The sequence below is a fragment of the Octopus bimaculoides genome, chromosome 14 (genome assembly GCF_001194135.2).
Source record: "Octopus bimaculoides isolate UCB-OBI-ISO-001 chromosome 14, ASM119413v2, whole genome shotgun sequence".
NCBI lineage: Eukaryota > Metazoa > Mollusca > Cephalopoda > Octopoda > Octopodidae > Octopus > Octopus bimaculoides.
In genome coordinates, this window is record NC_068994.1 from 44,577,364 (window position 1) to 44,593,740 (window position 16,377).

Sequence of the window (16,377 nt, forward strand, 5' to 3'; positions counted from 1 at the left end):
GCTCCCATTTATTGCACTTGGTATAACACTAGGGTAGCAATAATTGGGTACCCTCCCAGCAGTATATTGGATAGACACTATTCCTTAGTGGGTTGAACCCTCAACCCCTAACTCTCTCAATTATATATATATATATATATATATATATATATATATATATATATATATATATATATATGTATGTATGTTATCAAGGGATATATACTGAGTGTGCTAGATGAGCACTGCCCAGCCATCAAAGATGGTAAATTCATAAATTCTCACTCAACAATATAATCATAGATCAAAATGTGAAAGTAATATTTTCCATCCACAATTTTGAGATATTGTGGCAGTTGTTCTGGTGACAGGACTAGCTGTCAAGAATGCAGTGTAATTCAGGGCATGGCACTAAGTGGATGGTACAATAATGAGAGTATGACCAAAATAAGGACCAATATGTGAACAAACATTCCACAAGCACACATCCAGTGTTTGTTTTCAAGGTGAGAAGTTTTATGTATAAAATGGTTGAAAATTAACTGAAACTTTTCTTCTTGATAATTTCTGTTCTTGCACTATCAGCACGTAATATGGTGTAATTTCTTGAAAACTCTAAAAATACACACTCAATAGCAAAGATTAAATCAAAATCTTGGGTCGTTGGCATTATTTTAAAATTTATGCATAAAGTGAAATTAATCTCTAAATTTGCAATTCATACAAATTATAGAATATGCGTGACAATTCATATTACATATTCAAACTCCGCCGAGGTCGACTTTACTTTTCATCCTTTCGGGGTCGATAAATTAAGTACCAGTTGCGTACTGGGGTCGATCTAATCGCTTAGCCCCCTCCCCAAAAATTTCGGGTTTTGTGCCTAGAGTAGAAAAGAAATTCATATCATTAAGCGATCTGTATTACGCATAGAAAGAACCCAAAGTTTGTAGGCTTATTTTTGAGTAATAATAATAGGTTCAGCAAGTAACACAGTGCATGCACGCCAGAACAAACAAAAAAGCACCTACGCATACGTGTAAAGTGATATGTCGAGCTGCGTCTGATAACTTGGCCGCTCGACAAATAGAGATCAAAAGAATAAGTACTAGATTGAAATAAAGTCTACAGTCGAAACGATCAACAAAAACTCGTGAAGGCAGTGTCCCAGTATGGCCACAGTCCAGTGCCTGAAACTAGTAATAGGGATAAAAACGAAACTTCAGCCAAGCAATGAAACGAATTTCTCTGTTAATTTAATAAAAATATTGAATATTAAAATTTAATAGAAGCAACGTGTATATTAATTATTGAACAAGAAAAATTGATAAACAAAATGTTCAATGAAATTCCTGACGTTAATTGGTAAGTGAAATTATCCAGTTGTATTTATTTATTTACAAGGCATTAAAAAATGGGATCTTGTTCAAAACGGGGGCACCAGTTTTCATTAATGTTTTATGTAGTGTTTTTGGTACCGAAAGACTTTCAAATTTCGTATACTTATCTATTTTGTGTTATAGAACAGAAAAAAAATGTTTGTATTCGAATTTATTTCATATCCAAAAAATGAACTACTACTATTTAAATGACTAAATACGAGCCAAACACAGAGCCTCTATGAAGTTGTTATATTTACTAGAAATAGCAGCCAAATCCCTCCCCAAAATATTCCCAGATGTTTTAAAACATTTTCTACTACAGGTACAAGGCCAGAAATTTGGGGGTAGGTGGATAGTCGGTTACATCGACCCCAGTGCTCAACTGGTACTTATTTTATCGAGGGGGTGGTCATCACTGGAATGCCTTTGATCTTAGGTCTATTTGATCAAGGGATGAATTGATGCTAAATAACTAGCATTAGTGAGATTTTAGTTTCATAAGGATTCGATAGTTATTCACCTACGATATAGATGTAACTGACATCTTTCTTTTCAAGTATTAAAGTTTATTATTACAATTCGGACACCATGATTATGACAATAATATTGCTTGTCTAAAAATTGAGAGGGAGAAACAGTCTATCAGGTGAAAATAAAATAAAAACTGCTTAAATCATAAAAGAATAATTAATGTAAAGCTTCATTCTTTTGTAATTAAGCTGTTCTTTCACCTCATCTAAATTACATATTATGCGATTTTTTTTTTTAATCAAATAACTGGTAACTTATATTCAATTTATACGCAATACAGACAGAAAAATATGGTTTACTACAAAAGTTATGTTCAAAGGAATATAAAGAAGTAGAAGAGTTCGGAATGTTTTAATAGGGATAAATATTATCTTTAGTCCGCAAAGTGGGGAAAAGCTGTTGCATTTAAATGCGTATTTTATTTTTTAATTTGCTTCTTTTAAAAAAAATTATTTTTAATACTTATATAATAAGTGATACAGCCATTTATTTTATCACATCACGTATCACTTAAGAAAGCAACATTTGAAATTTTAAATCGAAACATCAGAAAATAAATAAAAAAAAAAGACAAGAAGCCAATGTAATACATAAGCAAGAAAAAAAAACAACTGGTCAGAAATTGCATAAGAATTAACATAAAAAAAAATTTTCGTAGAATTTGCGTATCAAAAATATATGAAATGTACAACCTGGATATCGATATCAAAGCAGACACATGAAATATCTGTATCAATTAACAATAAATTACATTTTATCTTTATAATATTTTAAATAAGATGCTTAGTCGCGGCTACAAAATGTCGACAGGGGCTGATTTCCAGATATTTTTCTCCTCACGCCTTTTTTATTTTATTTTTTATACATATCCAAGGAGCGTTACGAAATTTTTTTTTCATCGTTAGCAAGTAGCAAGAACAATTAAGTCGGTGCGACCGGTGTAAATGTCCAATTTTAGTAAATACCATTAGGTTTTCCTTAGAATTGGTTTCTAACTAAAACAAGTAATCGTTAAGATCTTCTAATTGTTATTAAAAACGTCAGGATCTTTTTAGAAACGTTTGATGTTTGATAAAAAAAATATATTCGAGTATATTTTGGCAGATTTTCGACTGGAAACACAACCAATTCTATGGTGCTTTATAATTGTCTCCCTTCATCTCTATTTTCTCAGTTGACATGTATCCTCCCCTTTTCTTAACTTGTCTTTCTTCACCCCTCCTACTCCTATGACCGCTTGATCCTTAATTGAAGTTCCAACTTATAAGTAAGGTAAGTGCAGCAACAGATAAACTCTAAAATACACCACCTGTTGCTTAATTACATGAATCACTTTCAAAAATTAGTAAAATTTATTTATTTCTATTAGCAATTATTTTCTTTCTTTAATAGCCTTTTATTATTATTATTATAAATCACACATGAAATATTCTTTTCCTTCCATTCCCGTTTAATACTAGTTTCTAGTTTTACTTTGATAACGATTAATGATAATTATGTCATCGTCGAAAATGTGTCAGGTTGATCCGATCTGCGATGGCCTGTGACATGAAAGCATCCATCTCGCTCGCACCAATACCAAACTCACTCTTACTACTTCGAGTAAGAACTATCAAATTCGCTGTCAAACAGGCAAATTGTGATTAAGTCGACCGAAATATCAATAGTATTCATTTTTAAAATTTAATCTAAGAAAATTTATTTGCTTTAAATATTTTTTTTTTTAATTTTTAGAGAAAGAAAATATTTCCCCAGAAAAAATATTAAAAATTGTTTAAATTTAAAGAGAAAAATTTATATTTAAAAAGTTTCTCTTTACAATCATAAATAATGTGCTAGAATTAAATTGAAATTTTTTTTTAATATCTAACTTGTCATCTTTTGATATTTGATACTTACTTTCTTATTTCACAAAAGTAATATCTGTCTTGTATTAAAAGTTTTCTTTCTAAACCGGGAAATAAGAAATCAGCGATTGTCATGGTTATGAAAAAAAAAAATGAAATAAAAAGTTTAAAATTTCTTTATTTTGTTTTTAATTTGCTTTCTGGTTATCCTTGATTACAAATCTAACGAAGTAAAGTTACTAACTACTTAAATATCAAAATTTATTTGTAAATATTGTAACATTCAGCTTCTACCTATTTCTTTCATAACATCCTCCTTTTAAATTAATTAAAATAATAAGCAGCACACACCTTCTATTTATCTGTATTCGTTTATTTGAATTTTTTTTCTAAATCACTTTTCATTTATTTTGCTTATAGATTATATTAGTAAATCCAATATGCCTCTACGGGCCATATTCAAAAGCTGTTGTATTTTTGTGAGAAACCTGTGTAAGGTTTAATAATTTTATACTTCTCGATAGAACCTAGTTTAACATTGTTGCGTCTTATAAAATGTTCTGGTTTACTGTCGTATTACATAATAATATCAGTGCGGGATCCAAACCTCATTTGTCACATTACCTTCCACTGGTTGTAACATCAATGTAGTCCCTTGGTAGATATTTTGCGAAGTGACCATTCACTTCTCTTCAATTACCCTCAGAAGTTAAAGATTCTTTACTAGTAGTAACTATTATCATTTTTTTGTGTAATACTACTTTTTATTAACTATATCTATATTAGTCACCAACCACTTACGGTCGGTTTAAAAGGATGCAGTGTTCAATTAACATCCGATATTAGTGCAACAACTTTCTCTACAAGTGATTAAAATCTGAAACGAAAACATGAAGCAAGGCAGATAATTCCAATAACAGCCAAGCGGAATGTTTTAGTGGCTAAAGATGATGATATTAGAGTGGATCTTGTCTTTAAAGGTTATTAATCTCATTGTGAGATCGTACCGTATGTGTATATTTTTCTTTAACGTGGAACGCTCCGCAGATATTTCCCTTCGGCCATATTGTTGAGGTTCATAACCAGTATCATTATATGGGAGGTCACAGCTTCGGAACTACGGGCATGTGATTAGAATGTCTCGGGAAACAGTCGCCATCCGGATTCTTCAAACCGAGCCAGCCGGCTGAAGACCTACTGGTAGACCAAGAATGAGACGGTTGGATAGTATCCATAGCTTCAGTTGGTCGCGTTTGGAAATCCGGCCGGAAAGAGTAATGACAGTTGCTTCTGATTAGGACCGTATGGGGAGGTGATTCAGTTCTCTATCCCACGAGCCTCCCAAGGATATTGGGCGTTGAAGATGTGTGTGTGTGTGTGTGTGTGCACTAACCGTTTGTGCCAACTGAGTACAAGGTATTTCGCTGAAGTCTAATAAGATCGAAACATATCCGTTACTCTTTACCATTCAGCTTTTAAAGACAAGATCCATTTTCATCTAATTTGTCTTTGTTTTGGTTGATATTATTAAAGTTATTTCCCTTATATGTGTGTGTGTGTGTAATATTTTAAACACTCTTAAGGGCAGTTTTTCCCTACCAATTTCAGGGATAGTTTCAGTTCACCGGAATTTTCCAGTTCACTTTTACATGGGACCCTACTGTATCTCTAAAGTTACATTGCCCATAGAGCCGGGTTAAAGTCAGCTGGTACACCAAGCACAGCTCGACAAGGTACTCCTTCGACCCTTCCTTTGACAAGACATTGACATAGGAACTGAATATGTAATTCACTTTTCTTTCAGACCAAATTCTACAATTATATTATAATTAACCTGTTTTATTGTTTATTTCTAAAATTTTATTTATAATTTGCAAAAATATATAAATAAAAGTATATGCATGCAGTGAACGTAGATAGCTTACTTAGTCGGAATAAGCTCCACATTTTCATCGTTCTAGTGTGGAGGTGATGTTTGTGTGAGAATGCAATGTCGATTTGGCAAGCACCCCGATTCTGGTGGCCCTAGTGGAATAGATCTAATTATAAAACGTGCATTAGCCAAAGTAAATTTCCTCTCAATTCTGGAACCAATAGATAGGTGCCTCACATGGGACCCCACTATTACATATTCTTTCGCTCCATCATACACCTTAAATGCTGCGTTAGAGCTGAGACTGAACGGAACAAGACCCTGAAATACTGTAATTTGTAGGTAAATTATATTTCTCAACCTATAGTGTTCGAAATGTTGTCTTTGTTAACGTCTCATCTTACTAAACAACCATGTGATCCTCGTAGGGGCGCATAGGTGTTTCAGCACCTAGGGGTGGATCGTGGAGATATATTCTGAAGTTTAAGGGTTGCCTTACAATTTTTTTCAAGAGAAATACTAGTATATCTATCCTCGTTTATCACGAGAAAAGGCTTCGTTCTGAAAACACAGTAAGTTAATCATCTTCACGCACTTTGTTAACGGAACGAATAGTAGATTTGTTAACACCAAATCGCGGCCCACAGCAGCAAAGCTTCCACCGTCACAAAATGTTCTTGATCACCTCTACATTTTCCTGTAGAGGATACACTCGTCTGCATTGTTTGTTAGCATCAGGCACCTTCGTATTCATTCTGTTCACCGATCCTATGTTGATGGGTACGAGTACACAAATCTGTATTTTTTTTTTTTTTAAAGCACAAAAAAATAACTTCACAGCACAGTCGTGTAAACACAAAGGATAATCAGTGCATTTTAGTTAGCTGAGCATTGTGAGCGGTCGTTTGGGCGCCGTTTTGCGGTACAAGCGGAAAATTGAACTGATCGCCGACCTGTGTTATCATTATCAATCTATGACAAGCGTAACATGGTTCTCAATTGAGCGTATAATGAGACTTAATGTATTCCCTATTTTAGTGTGTCAATAAGAAAATATGTTTGTATTTGACACATGTGTATTGTTATTTATTTAACACCAAATAGCAGTGAGCGGTATAAGCAAATTATTTACAACTAAGACGGCAAAAAGCAATTCAAACTTTCAACACTTTTTCATTCGGAATTTTTTAATCACGATAAAATCTAATTTGCACCATGATAAATCTGGCACTGGAAAAAAATGTGATAGGTGTGTTTGTGTGCTAAGAAGTTTGCTTCCCAACCATACAGACCAAGGGTCAGTCCCACTGCGAGGCATCTTGGGCAAGTGTCTTCTGCTATAATCCCGGGACAACCAAAGCCTTGTGGGTGGATTTGATAGGCGGAAACTGAAAGAAGCCTGTCGTGTGTATGCCTATATTTGTCCTTACTCCGATATCGCTTGACAATGGGTGCTGGTTTGTTTACGTCCCAGTTACTTAGCAGTTCGGCAAAAGAGAGACCGACAATAAGTACAAGGATTTTTTTTTTTTTTTTGTTCTAAATGAGTACTGGTGTCGATTCGTTCAACTAAAACCCTCCAAAGCGGTGGCCTCATGGGTCTAATTACTGAAACAAGTAAACGGTAAAAGATACCCGCCTTTTTTTGTTGGTGTCTTAAGCACTTGCTGCTGTTTAATCGCTCATCTGGCTCTGATTACCCATATCAAAAGTTTCCAACTAGAGTTGGAAAAATGTCAGACTGTATTAAAAAAAGATTTACAAAATAGCAGGCTGAAGAGAGAGTAAGAAAATGCACTCAGGGTACAGTAGAGTTTGTTTTGAGACTAACATATTCTCTGTTGAACTAAACTAAGAATATCTTACTACTTATTTGTACTAGCAGCTGTAGTCACCCGGGATGAGTTGAGCCGGCTCCTACCAACGTGTTCACCACGTCCCTCACGAATGCTGATCACATCCAACAGACAAATGTTTTACTGGGAGAGCAAGCGCGAACGTCGTAGCCGTATTTGTCATTTGCTGTTGAGGTGTAGAGTTCATGTTCGGAATTTCAGTGGGAATACACGTTCACATGGTGTCCCTGGTCACATGCATACACACTTTGAGATAGTGTGATCCGTAGCAGCTCATCTTGCTGTCGATTTTTGACCGTCGCAGAGGATTCGCTGACCAAGTCACTGCCAATTATCGGAGCAGATGTAGCCTGGATTTGCAGCGAGTTCTAGAGACATGCTTTAACAAAAGCTAAGGAGTGCCTCACTCCCAGTGGTCTCTCAGCACGCCGGACACCAACCCGGAATTTCTGAGGGCCTGTGATATTGCTAGATAGTCGTTGAACCTACATTAGGTTCATCCGTCCAAGAATATCGCGTAACTTGAGCATTGAGCGATAAGGATGAAGAGGTCACAAAAGCACGTTTTCAAATCAGTGAACGTTGGAATCTTAGTAATTAACCTTTCGATAATCATGTATATTTTCCAATTTGATCGGCTTTCCCTCGAAAGGAGCTTTTACGTGATCGCTTGACCTGCTAGAAATAGCAGCCAAACATCCCTCTGATTGTATATTACTGTCTTAAATAGTGGATCTTGTAGCCCTAGAAAGACAGTGGTCTACGGCTGGATTAGCTCTTGGTCGTAGGTGTCTGCTCAATCAGAGATAACTACTCCTACACCATCTAATGGGGTGGCCGCTACACTAAACATAAGCAGCCCTTCTTTTGTTTTTTTTTTGTGAAGCGGGCCGCATGTGATATGGTTCATCACCAGGAGGGCCGCACTACTAACAAATTTTATGGAAACTTTTCGTTTACGTGTTCCATTCAGAGATTCTCGCAGTTTGTCCATGACTGCTCTACACAATCACTCGATTACTAGAAATAGCATCCAAATTTCGCTCAAACGATATTGTACCGCTTTGGAAAATTACACTGGATAATGTAATCTATAATACATTCATTACTGACTAAAAAAAATCGATGGGATGGTCATAGCCTGAACAACTTTTGATGACAGGAATATTGATTCAGAGTTGACCTGGGAATAAACAACGATTTTACTGTGTCACTGAAGGAAAATAACCCCAAGGTAACATTTTGCATGCTAATTACAAATGTAGTAGGATCTCACAAGCTTCGATCAGTTGAGATTATCCGATGAAATTTAATAGATAAAATCTGTCCAAAAATGTTTAAAATTTTTAAACAATAATCAGGGGAGATAACTCCCAATATTATCAGTTGGTAAAAAATTTGGGTAAGTTACAGTCGACCAGTGCGCTACGGGGTTTTTTTTGGGGGGGGGGGTGTTTTTAATATATAATTAAAGGCTATACTGATGTTTGAAGGTGTTGAAAAATGTATTATACTTAATTTTGTGATACGAAAATATTTAATTTTTCTATATTTGATTTTTTCTAAATTTTTAACTTCAAAACATCTTCCAACGGAAACTACAGAAATATATATATATATATATTTTAATTGTTAATTAGCGTACCACGGAAAACAGAAAAGAAAAATGTTTAAGAACCACTGATATAAAATGCAGATTGGAATGAATCTGATCATTAGAGTCAACTAGTGGAAGTGATGGACATATTTTAATCGTGTTAGACCTCGTCAGCGAAGTACGTTTTATTCAGTCAGCAATACTTAGAGTGGTCTTTATTATATCTGTGTGTGTGTGTAATTGTGACTAAATATGACTAGGGTGTTAGAACACTTACATTGCTAGAAATAAGAACTAAAAAAGCTCTAATGCTGCACTTAAAGCACATAATTGTACACAGTCCTTGTCAGTACATATGTATACAGTTATTAGAGCTTTTTAGCTCTTATTTCTAGCAATGTAGGTGTTCTAACACCTTGGTCTTATTTAGTGACAATTATAGTTTTCCATTTTGGTAACACATTGCACACGACCGTCTGTATTAATATATATATGGTGGGGTCAAGGTTGGGCATTCATTTGCACATGTATGTGCAGGTTTTATCGTATATCTTTTACTTACGAGTTTGTTTTTTTTTTCGTTTATTTGTTTTGTTATTTTCTTTTTAATGCTGGTACTATCGCTCTCTTTTGCTGAACCGCTACCTTGCGAGAACGTAATCAAACCAACGCCAGTTGTCAAGTGATAATGAGAAGGATCTCACGCGCGCGCGTCGGGTTTCCACGCAGTTTCTGTCTACCAAATCCACTCACAAGGCATTGATAGACCAGGGCTATAATAGACGACACTTGCCCAAGGTGCCGCACAATAGTACTGAACCCGAAATCATGTGGGATAAATTCGGCTAAGAATCTTGTCCAACCTTCTAACACTTCCACACCAGTCTACCGCCTTGTGTTAGATTTTTTTTTTTCTTTCTTTCTTGACCTTCGAAAAGATGAAAAACAAGTTTTACCCTCGGCGGGATTTGAACTCATAGCGCAATGAGTTGAAACAAATACTGCCAGGATTTCATCCAACGCTCTAACCACTAAGGAATATGGTTTCGTTGATCATGAATATCAACAAAATGGTTGAGTCGATTTAAAACCTGCATTGTCTATATCAAGCATGAGCAAACTGCGGCCCGTGGTATTTTGTAAATGACACACTTAATTTCACGAGGAAAATAACGTTTATTAAATTTACCTTGAATTTTTTTCAGTCGTGCAACCCGCTTCTCGAAAAAGGGTTGCGTGTGCATTGTCTATATTGTCCAGTTCATTTCAGTTACCCTATCATTCTGGACTTATTCCACTTGCTTTTAGGTTTTTTTATGACTTCTACTGGGAGTTTTTGCTTGCTAATTGTTTTGATAATTTCAGGATGAAGTTTTCAAATCATTACATCACATATATGGAATCTTATCTCTGAATTACGTGCACAGGCACTGCTTTGATTCTTTACTCTTGTCATGATTACTAACCGAGTAGTCGAGGTAACGGGAAGTGGCTATGTAGTTGCTCGACCTGCTAGAAATAACAGCCAAATTCCTTTCCCGTCACATCCTACTGTCGTTTAAAAGGCGCGCGCACACACACACACACAAAGATTGGATAATGCCATCTAGCGTATACTGTTATTGAGAAAATTATGGAATGGTTATGACCGGAATGTTTTTGATAATAGGCCTGCTTGCTCAGGGCCACATTGCGGCCGAAGAACTGATAACCGAGTGGAAAAGCTACTACAGATTTAGTAGCGCGATTTGGGAGTTCGTATTCTGTTTAGGAATTTGTGTTAAGCCGAAAAGGAAACACATACCATAAAAGGTTAGTTGGTTATGCATCTCAATTTTGGAGGTCTTAAGTTGTTTTGGAAAAAAAGAAAAAGGAAAACAGAGTTGCAATAGGCGCAGACATAATTGTATGGTTAAGAAGTTCGCTTTGCAATTATGTGGTTTCGAGTTCAGTCCCACTGCGCGGCACCTTGCAGAAATAACTTTTTCTACTGCCCCGAACCGAACAATGCTTTGTGAGTGAATTTGGTATATATTTCAAATTTTGCTCAGTGTTTATTTTGTGATATGTGTGATAATATACTATCAATTTCTTGTTCGCAAGTTAACTATAATATGGATGTGGTTGCAGAAGGATATTAGAGAATATGAATGGAGAAGGACACCTGGTTGAACGGGGTGGACGTTGTAGGGCTCTCCTAGAGCGTTGGATATTCTGGTACCGGCTTTATAATACCATAAGCAGTAGTTAATTACCGTTATCTTATATATATTTAGTATTTCATTTTATATACAATATAATATAATTGTTAACGACAGAAGCCGTATTAATGCCAAACAGTAATATTCATCCCCACTTAAAAGTGGATGTTCTGTTAAAATACTGCGGTTGTTGTTATGAGAGAAACTCTCATCGGTGCGTAAATGCACTCTAGTTTATATCGCTAACGGGGAGGACAAATATCTGCCAACGCCGAGACCACCAGATAAACGTGATTTTGGCCTCCCAGTATAAAAAAAAAGAATAACTAAAAATGATATGTTATAATAGTTTTTCCAATAAAAGTGAAAAACTTTGCAGTCGAATACTCTGGTTTGGTCTGGAAGAAGGGACTACACTCATTCTTTTTTTCGTGTCATCAGAGAGCTGTGTGATCAATGTGGCTTATATTGGTCTTCAATAACTTTGTTCGTTACTACAGGAAAAATAAACGTAGACAGGGATGAAAAATTCCAGGGTGGGGAACGGAATTTACGTTTTCGTCAGACGGATTCTGTATGTTGTTAAGTGCGAGGCTTGAGTGGATAGGATCACAGCAAAACGCGAGCAAGACTGGAATAAGGTCTTACATAAGCAGGCTGTGTGTATCTGTAAAACATGGATCTCCGTCGGTATCGATAATGAGTATTCAGTTGCACAATGAACTGGATTTCCTACTCATTGAATTAACGAATAGGTGGTTGAATATTCCACAAACTACGTAGTTTCAGGTTCAGTCCCTCTGCGCGGCACTTTGGGCAAGTGTTTTCTATTATAGCCCCGGGCTGACCATTGTCTTGTGAGTGAATTTGGTGGATGGAAGCCCGTCGTACATATATATATATATATGTTTGTGTTTGTATCCCCACCACACAACATGACGACTTTTTTTTTTCACTTTGACGTCCCCGCAGTTTTATCGATTTGGCAAAAGAGAGACCCATAGAATAAACGCTAGACTTTAAAAAGTTAGTACTGGGGTCGATTTGTTCGACTTAACCATTCAAGGTGGTGGCTTTGCATGGCCGCAATCCAATGACTGAATCGGGTGGTTGAATATTCCATAAACGTGGAATAACATAATCCACGGAGAGAACTGAGTGTGGCAAGGTTTTACCTTTGAATTGCAGGTATAGTCCATCCGACGGACTTGATCCTAGTTTCCGTCCACCAAGGTTTGGGTCGACCTGAGGACAGTAGTAAATGACACATGCTCAAGATGTCAATCAGGAGTATCGAAATTCTGAAGCAACTTTCTTAATCATTCGACCATTTTATGTCTGGTTATTGACCATACTAGTAAGTAAACCACCAAAATGAAGTCTCAGATTGCTAAATGTGATATAATTAAAACAAACAACAACAAAAATGGCGGGATGGGTTCCGAAAGGGCTAGTGATTGTCTTCTATATCAGTAAAAATTTAGTAAAGTTAGTATCCGCTTTCCTCCACAGCATACGAACTTAACCTAAATTTACGAATATCTCTAGTAAATAAGGTCGAATTACAAATATGTAGCACTTACTAAATGCCGTTTAATGGAAAATTGTTTTATTTCCGATTGTTGCGCATTCACTCTACTGAGATTAATTATGCTTCTGACTACTTAATAGATACTTTTGATAAGGAAAGACTGAGCAGTTGTCTATCTTAATCCACTAGAGTGATGGAATCGTTGTTGTTGTTGTTTAGCTCGAAGTCAGCTCTGATTGAAAAGTCATTAATCATTAAATCATCCTTTGTTTTATTTTTCCTCCACACATGGCGCGCGCAAGAATGGCCGTGTGGTTAAAAAGTTCCCTTCATAACCAGGTGGTTTTGGGTTTGGTCCTGTTACACAGGGCATCGTGTTAAGTCGTCGAGCAAACACATACCGTAAAGGTTCATATAGTAAATGCATGTCAATTTCGGGGGCCTGAAATTGTTGTTTTTTTTTCCTTTTTTTCCAATTGAAACGCCTTACATATAACTTCCTATGACAATTAAATTACTTTCTTTTATGCATTTTCTACAAAAAAATTAGTTCTTTTCATTTCCAGTGGTTGGTAATCAATGCGCTTTCATTTTAATCTACTAAAAGAGTTTGGTATAATATGTTTGTCGATCCCTACAAAAGATCTTTTTGTTCTACACACAAAATTTTTAAAACGTGAAGACTTTCTTAACTATCATATTTAGACCTGATTTTCTTATCTTCCTCAACATAGTGGTTTAAGAATAATTTACATTAATTCAATCAAACTGTGGGTGCTTACATTTGTAGGTATTCAAGTTTAAGTTGCGAAAGCTGCGAATCACTGAGTCGATGGGTTGTCGGCAATCAACCAAAGAGTCAGCGGTTTGCTTCTTTTCACAAATGCTGCACTGTGTATGATTGTTGTTGGCACTCCGTCGCTTACGACGTCGAGAGTTTCAGTTGATCCGATCAACGGAACAGACTGCTCGTGAAATTAACGTGCAAGTGGCTGAGCACTCCACAGACATGTGTACCCTTAACGTAGTTCTCGGGGAGATTCAGCGTGACCTTGTGTAACAAGGCTGACCCTTTGAATTACAAGCACAACAGAAACAGGAAGAAAGAGTGAGAGAAAGTTGTGGTGGAAGAGTACAGCAGGGTTCGCCACCATCCCCTGCCGGAGCCTCGTGGAGCTTTAGGTGTTTTCGCTCAATAAACACTCACAACGCCCGGTCTGGGAATCGAAACCGCGATGCTATGACCGCGAGTCCGCTGCCCTAACCACTGGGCCATTGCGCCTCCACTGTGTATGATTAAGAAACTTACATCTCGGTGACCTATTTTACCTAATGCTAGGTAATTAGCACGTGGAGGACGCATGCATTAGCGGTTATGGTGTTGCACTCGTGATCATAAGATTGTGGTTTCGATTCCTGGACTTGGCGATGCGTTGTGTTCTTGAGCGAAACACTTCATTTCATGTTATTCCAGTTCACTCAGCTGGCAAATATGAGTAATCCTGTTACGGATCGGTGTTCCGCCCGTGGTCCGGGAGAATATATAGGCCACAGAATCCGAGGATTCCTTCTTCGAGTCCCCAACTCCTGATGGAATTGAGTTGAATTCTGATATACGGCATGAGCTTATGGCTCGGCAAAGAACCTTTGATCTTTTGAAGTATTGCTACAGAACAGAATGACTTGACTATGTAAGAAGCAATGACACTTCGGAAAATTTGATACGTGTTTCATTAGCTCAGAGAGTGCTGAGTCATGATCCTCCTGTGAATGTGGGCTATAACAGAAGTGTTAGACACGCTGTCCTAGTTTCTGCTCAGTAGTAAACTTGAACATTAAGAAATATGAAATAATTATCACTGATCATTCAAACGTTTAATGTGTTCAGTTCCTCTCAAACTTCACAATCTTGAGTTTCTTCAAAAACAAGGTTGCCCGTACTTTTAATTATTTATAGCAGATTATTTGTCTAAATATTTGTGGTGGCACGGGGGGGGGGTGAGGTTTGTGCTAAGGTCAGAGTGGCATTTTTTTAATATAATTTTCTTTTTTTTAGTCCTTTTTGGAACCTGGTTCAGCTCTAAGAGTTCAAATCAACTTAGATTTTCATCCTTTCAAGGTCGATAAATATAGTAACATTCAAGTACTGGGATCGTGTTTTCCTTATTTATTTCTGTCTTTCTCGCTAAATAAAATTGACTTTGAGCAGACCTGGAGAGACATAGACTTGGCCAGGCGTAAAATCTCCGAGACATGCTGTATATCACAACGGCGCTCATTCACTTCTATCGAAGAAGGAACAAATGTATTTACAAGCGTTTTAGAAAATGAGTTGGAAAACCATCTAGTCTTGATGCAGAATTAACCTTTCAGTAGTTTATTGATTTTTATTAATACTTTATTTATAAAAGGTATTTTCAGACCTTGTTACGATAAAACACTCGTGGGCACATTTGGCATTTTGCTATTCACTAGCTTACAAACATTATTACACTTCTCTTTACAAATCTTCTGAAAGCCTGAACAAATGAACTATTTCGGTATATCTAAAGCTCTATTTTCGATTCCAACATTGCTAACTATCGAGTATAACTGAGGTTATGTTTCAGTTTTTCAATTATGATTTCTTTAAGCTTTATGACGCAGTTATACCTGTACACTAAGGAGTTCGTTTCGTAACCACTTGGTTTTGGATAAGACCCGACTTACGCGGCGTCTTGGTCAAGTATCTTTTAACTAGAGTCTTGAGCCACAAAAGTCAGTGAAATTTAGGAGACAGGGCGAAAGTCCGTTGGTGGACTGTTCCCGTTTCGGGAGTGATAGACGTAAGCCGTCATCCTGCTTTTCCCCGCCATCTGGCCCATGGGTACCTTTAGAAGAGTTCCTTCTGTTGCAAACCTTCGGGCAAGATATCCAGTCTGAAGATAGCTCCATCCTTTCTGTCATTTGTTTAGGAGAACATGGAAAACGGTCATGGTATTTTCTCTTCCGACTAACCTCATTAATGGTTTCTGATACAGAGCAGCAATTTTGAGAAGCTAGTCAGTACCACTGAGCTCAGTATTTTGTCGATTCCGAAAGAATAAAAGGCAAAGTTGACCTCGGTGGGATTTGAACCCAGAATGTAAAGAAGCAGGATTAGTACCCTTCCCCCAACAAGGCAATTTTTTAAACGCTGTAACGATTCTGACAGCTCAACGCCTTCGACTAACCCATTAATAAAAATCTATATCAAGTGTTCGTTGGATTCTTTTCTTTTTTTTTACCTTAGTTCCCGTTCTCTGCAGGATTTTTTCTTTTTCTTTCTGAGGAAGGTAGTATACTTCAAGAACAACAATTGGCTTGTGGCCAATTCGTTACTCCCCTGTATACAACTCTCTTCCATTTTCTTAGGTAATTTGAGATTAGGGAAGAGGGAATCTTGTTAAAGTTTCTGTCGGGAATTTGATAGGGAACAATCTTCTTACGTATGACGAGTGGAATTTGAAAGTAACAAAAAATAGCTTCAGGGCTAAGCTGTTAGTCTCACTTTTTGACACAACATCGGTCTTTTAAACACAAACATAAATTCTCTATCACA

At 36.6% G+C, this 16,377-nt stretch overlaps 1 protein-coding gene across 4 annotated transcripts in view; it reads left to right on the top strand.

Annotated features, from left to right (window-relative positions):
- Positions 1 to 211: 211 nt before the first annotated feature.
- The window catches only part of LOC106872903 (zinc finger protein 570), a 25,976-nt gene continuing 9,810 nt past the window's right edge, over positions 212 to 16,377 (top strand). Inside the window, exon 1 of one of the 4 annotated variants that reach the window (XM_052972828.1) lies at positions 212 to 485. The gene's annotated coding sequence lies outside the window, so the exon portion shown is untranslated. The other 3 variants (XM_052972826.1, XM_052972827.1, XM_052972829.1) reach the window with 3 other exon arrangements.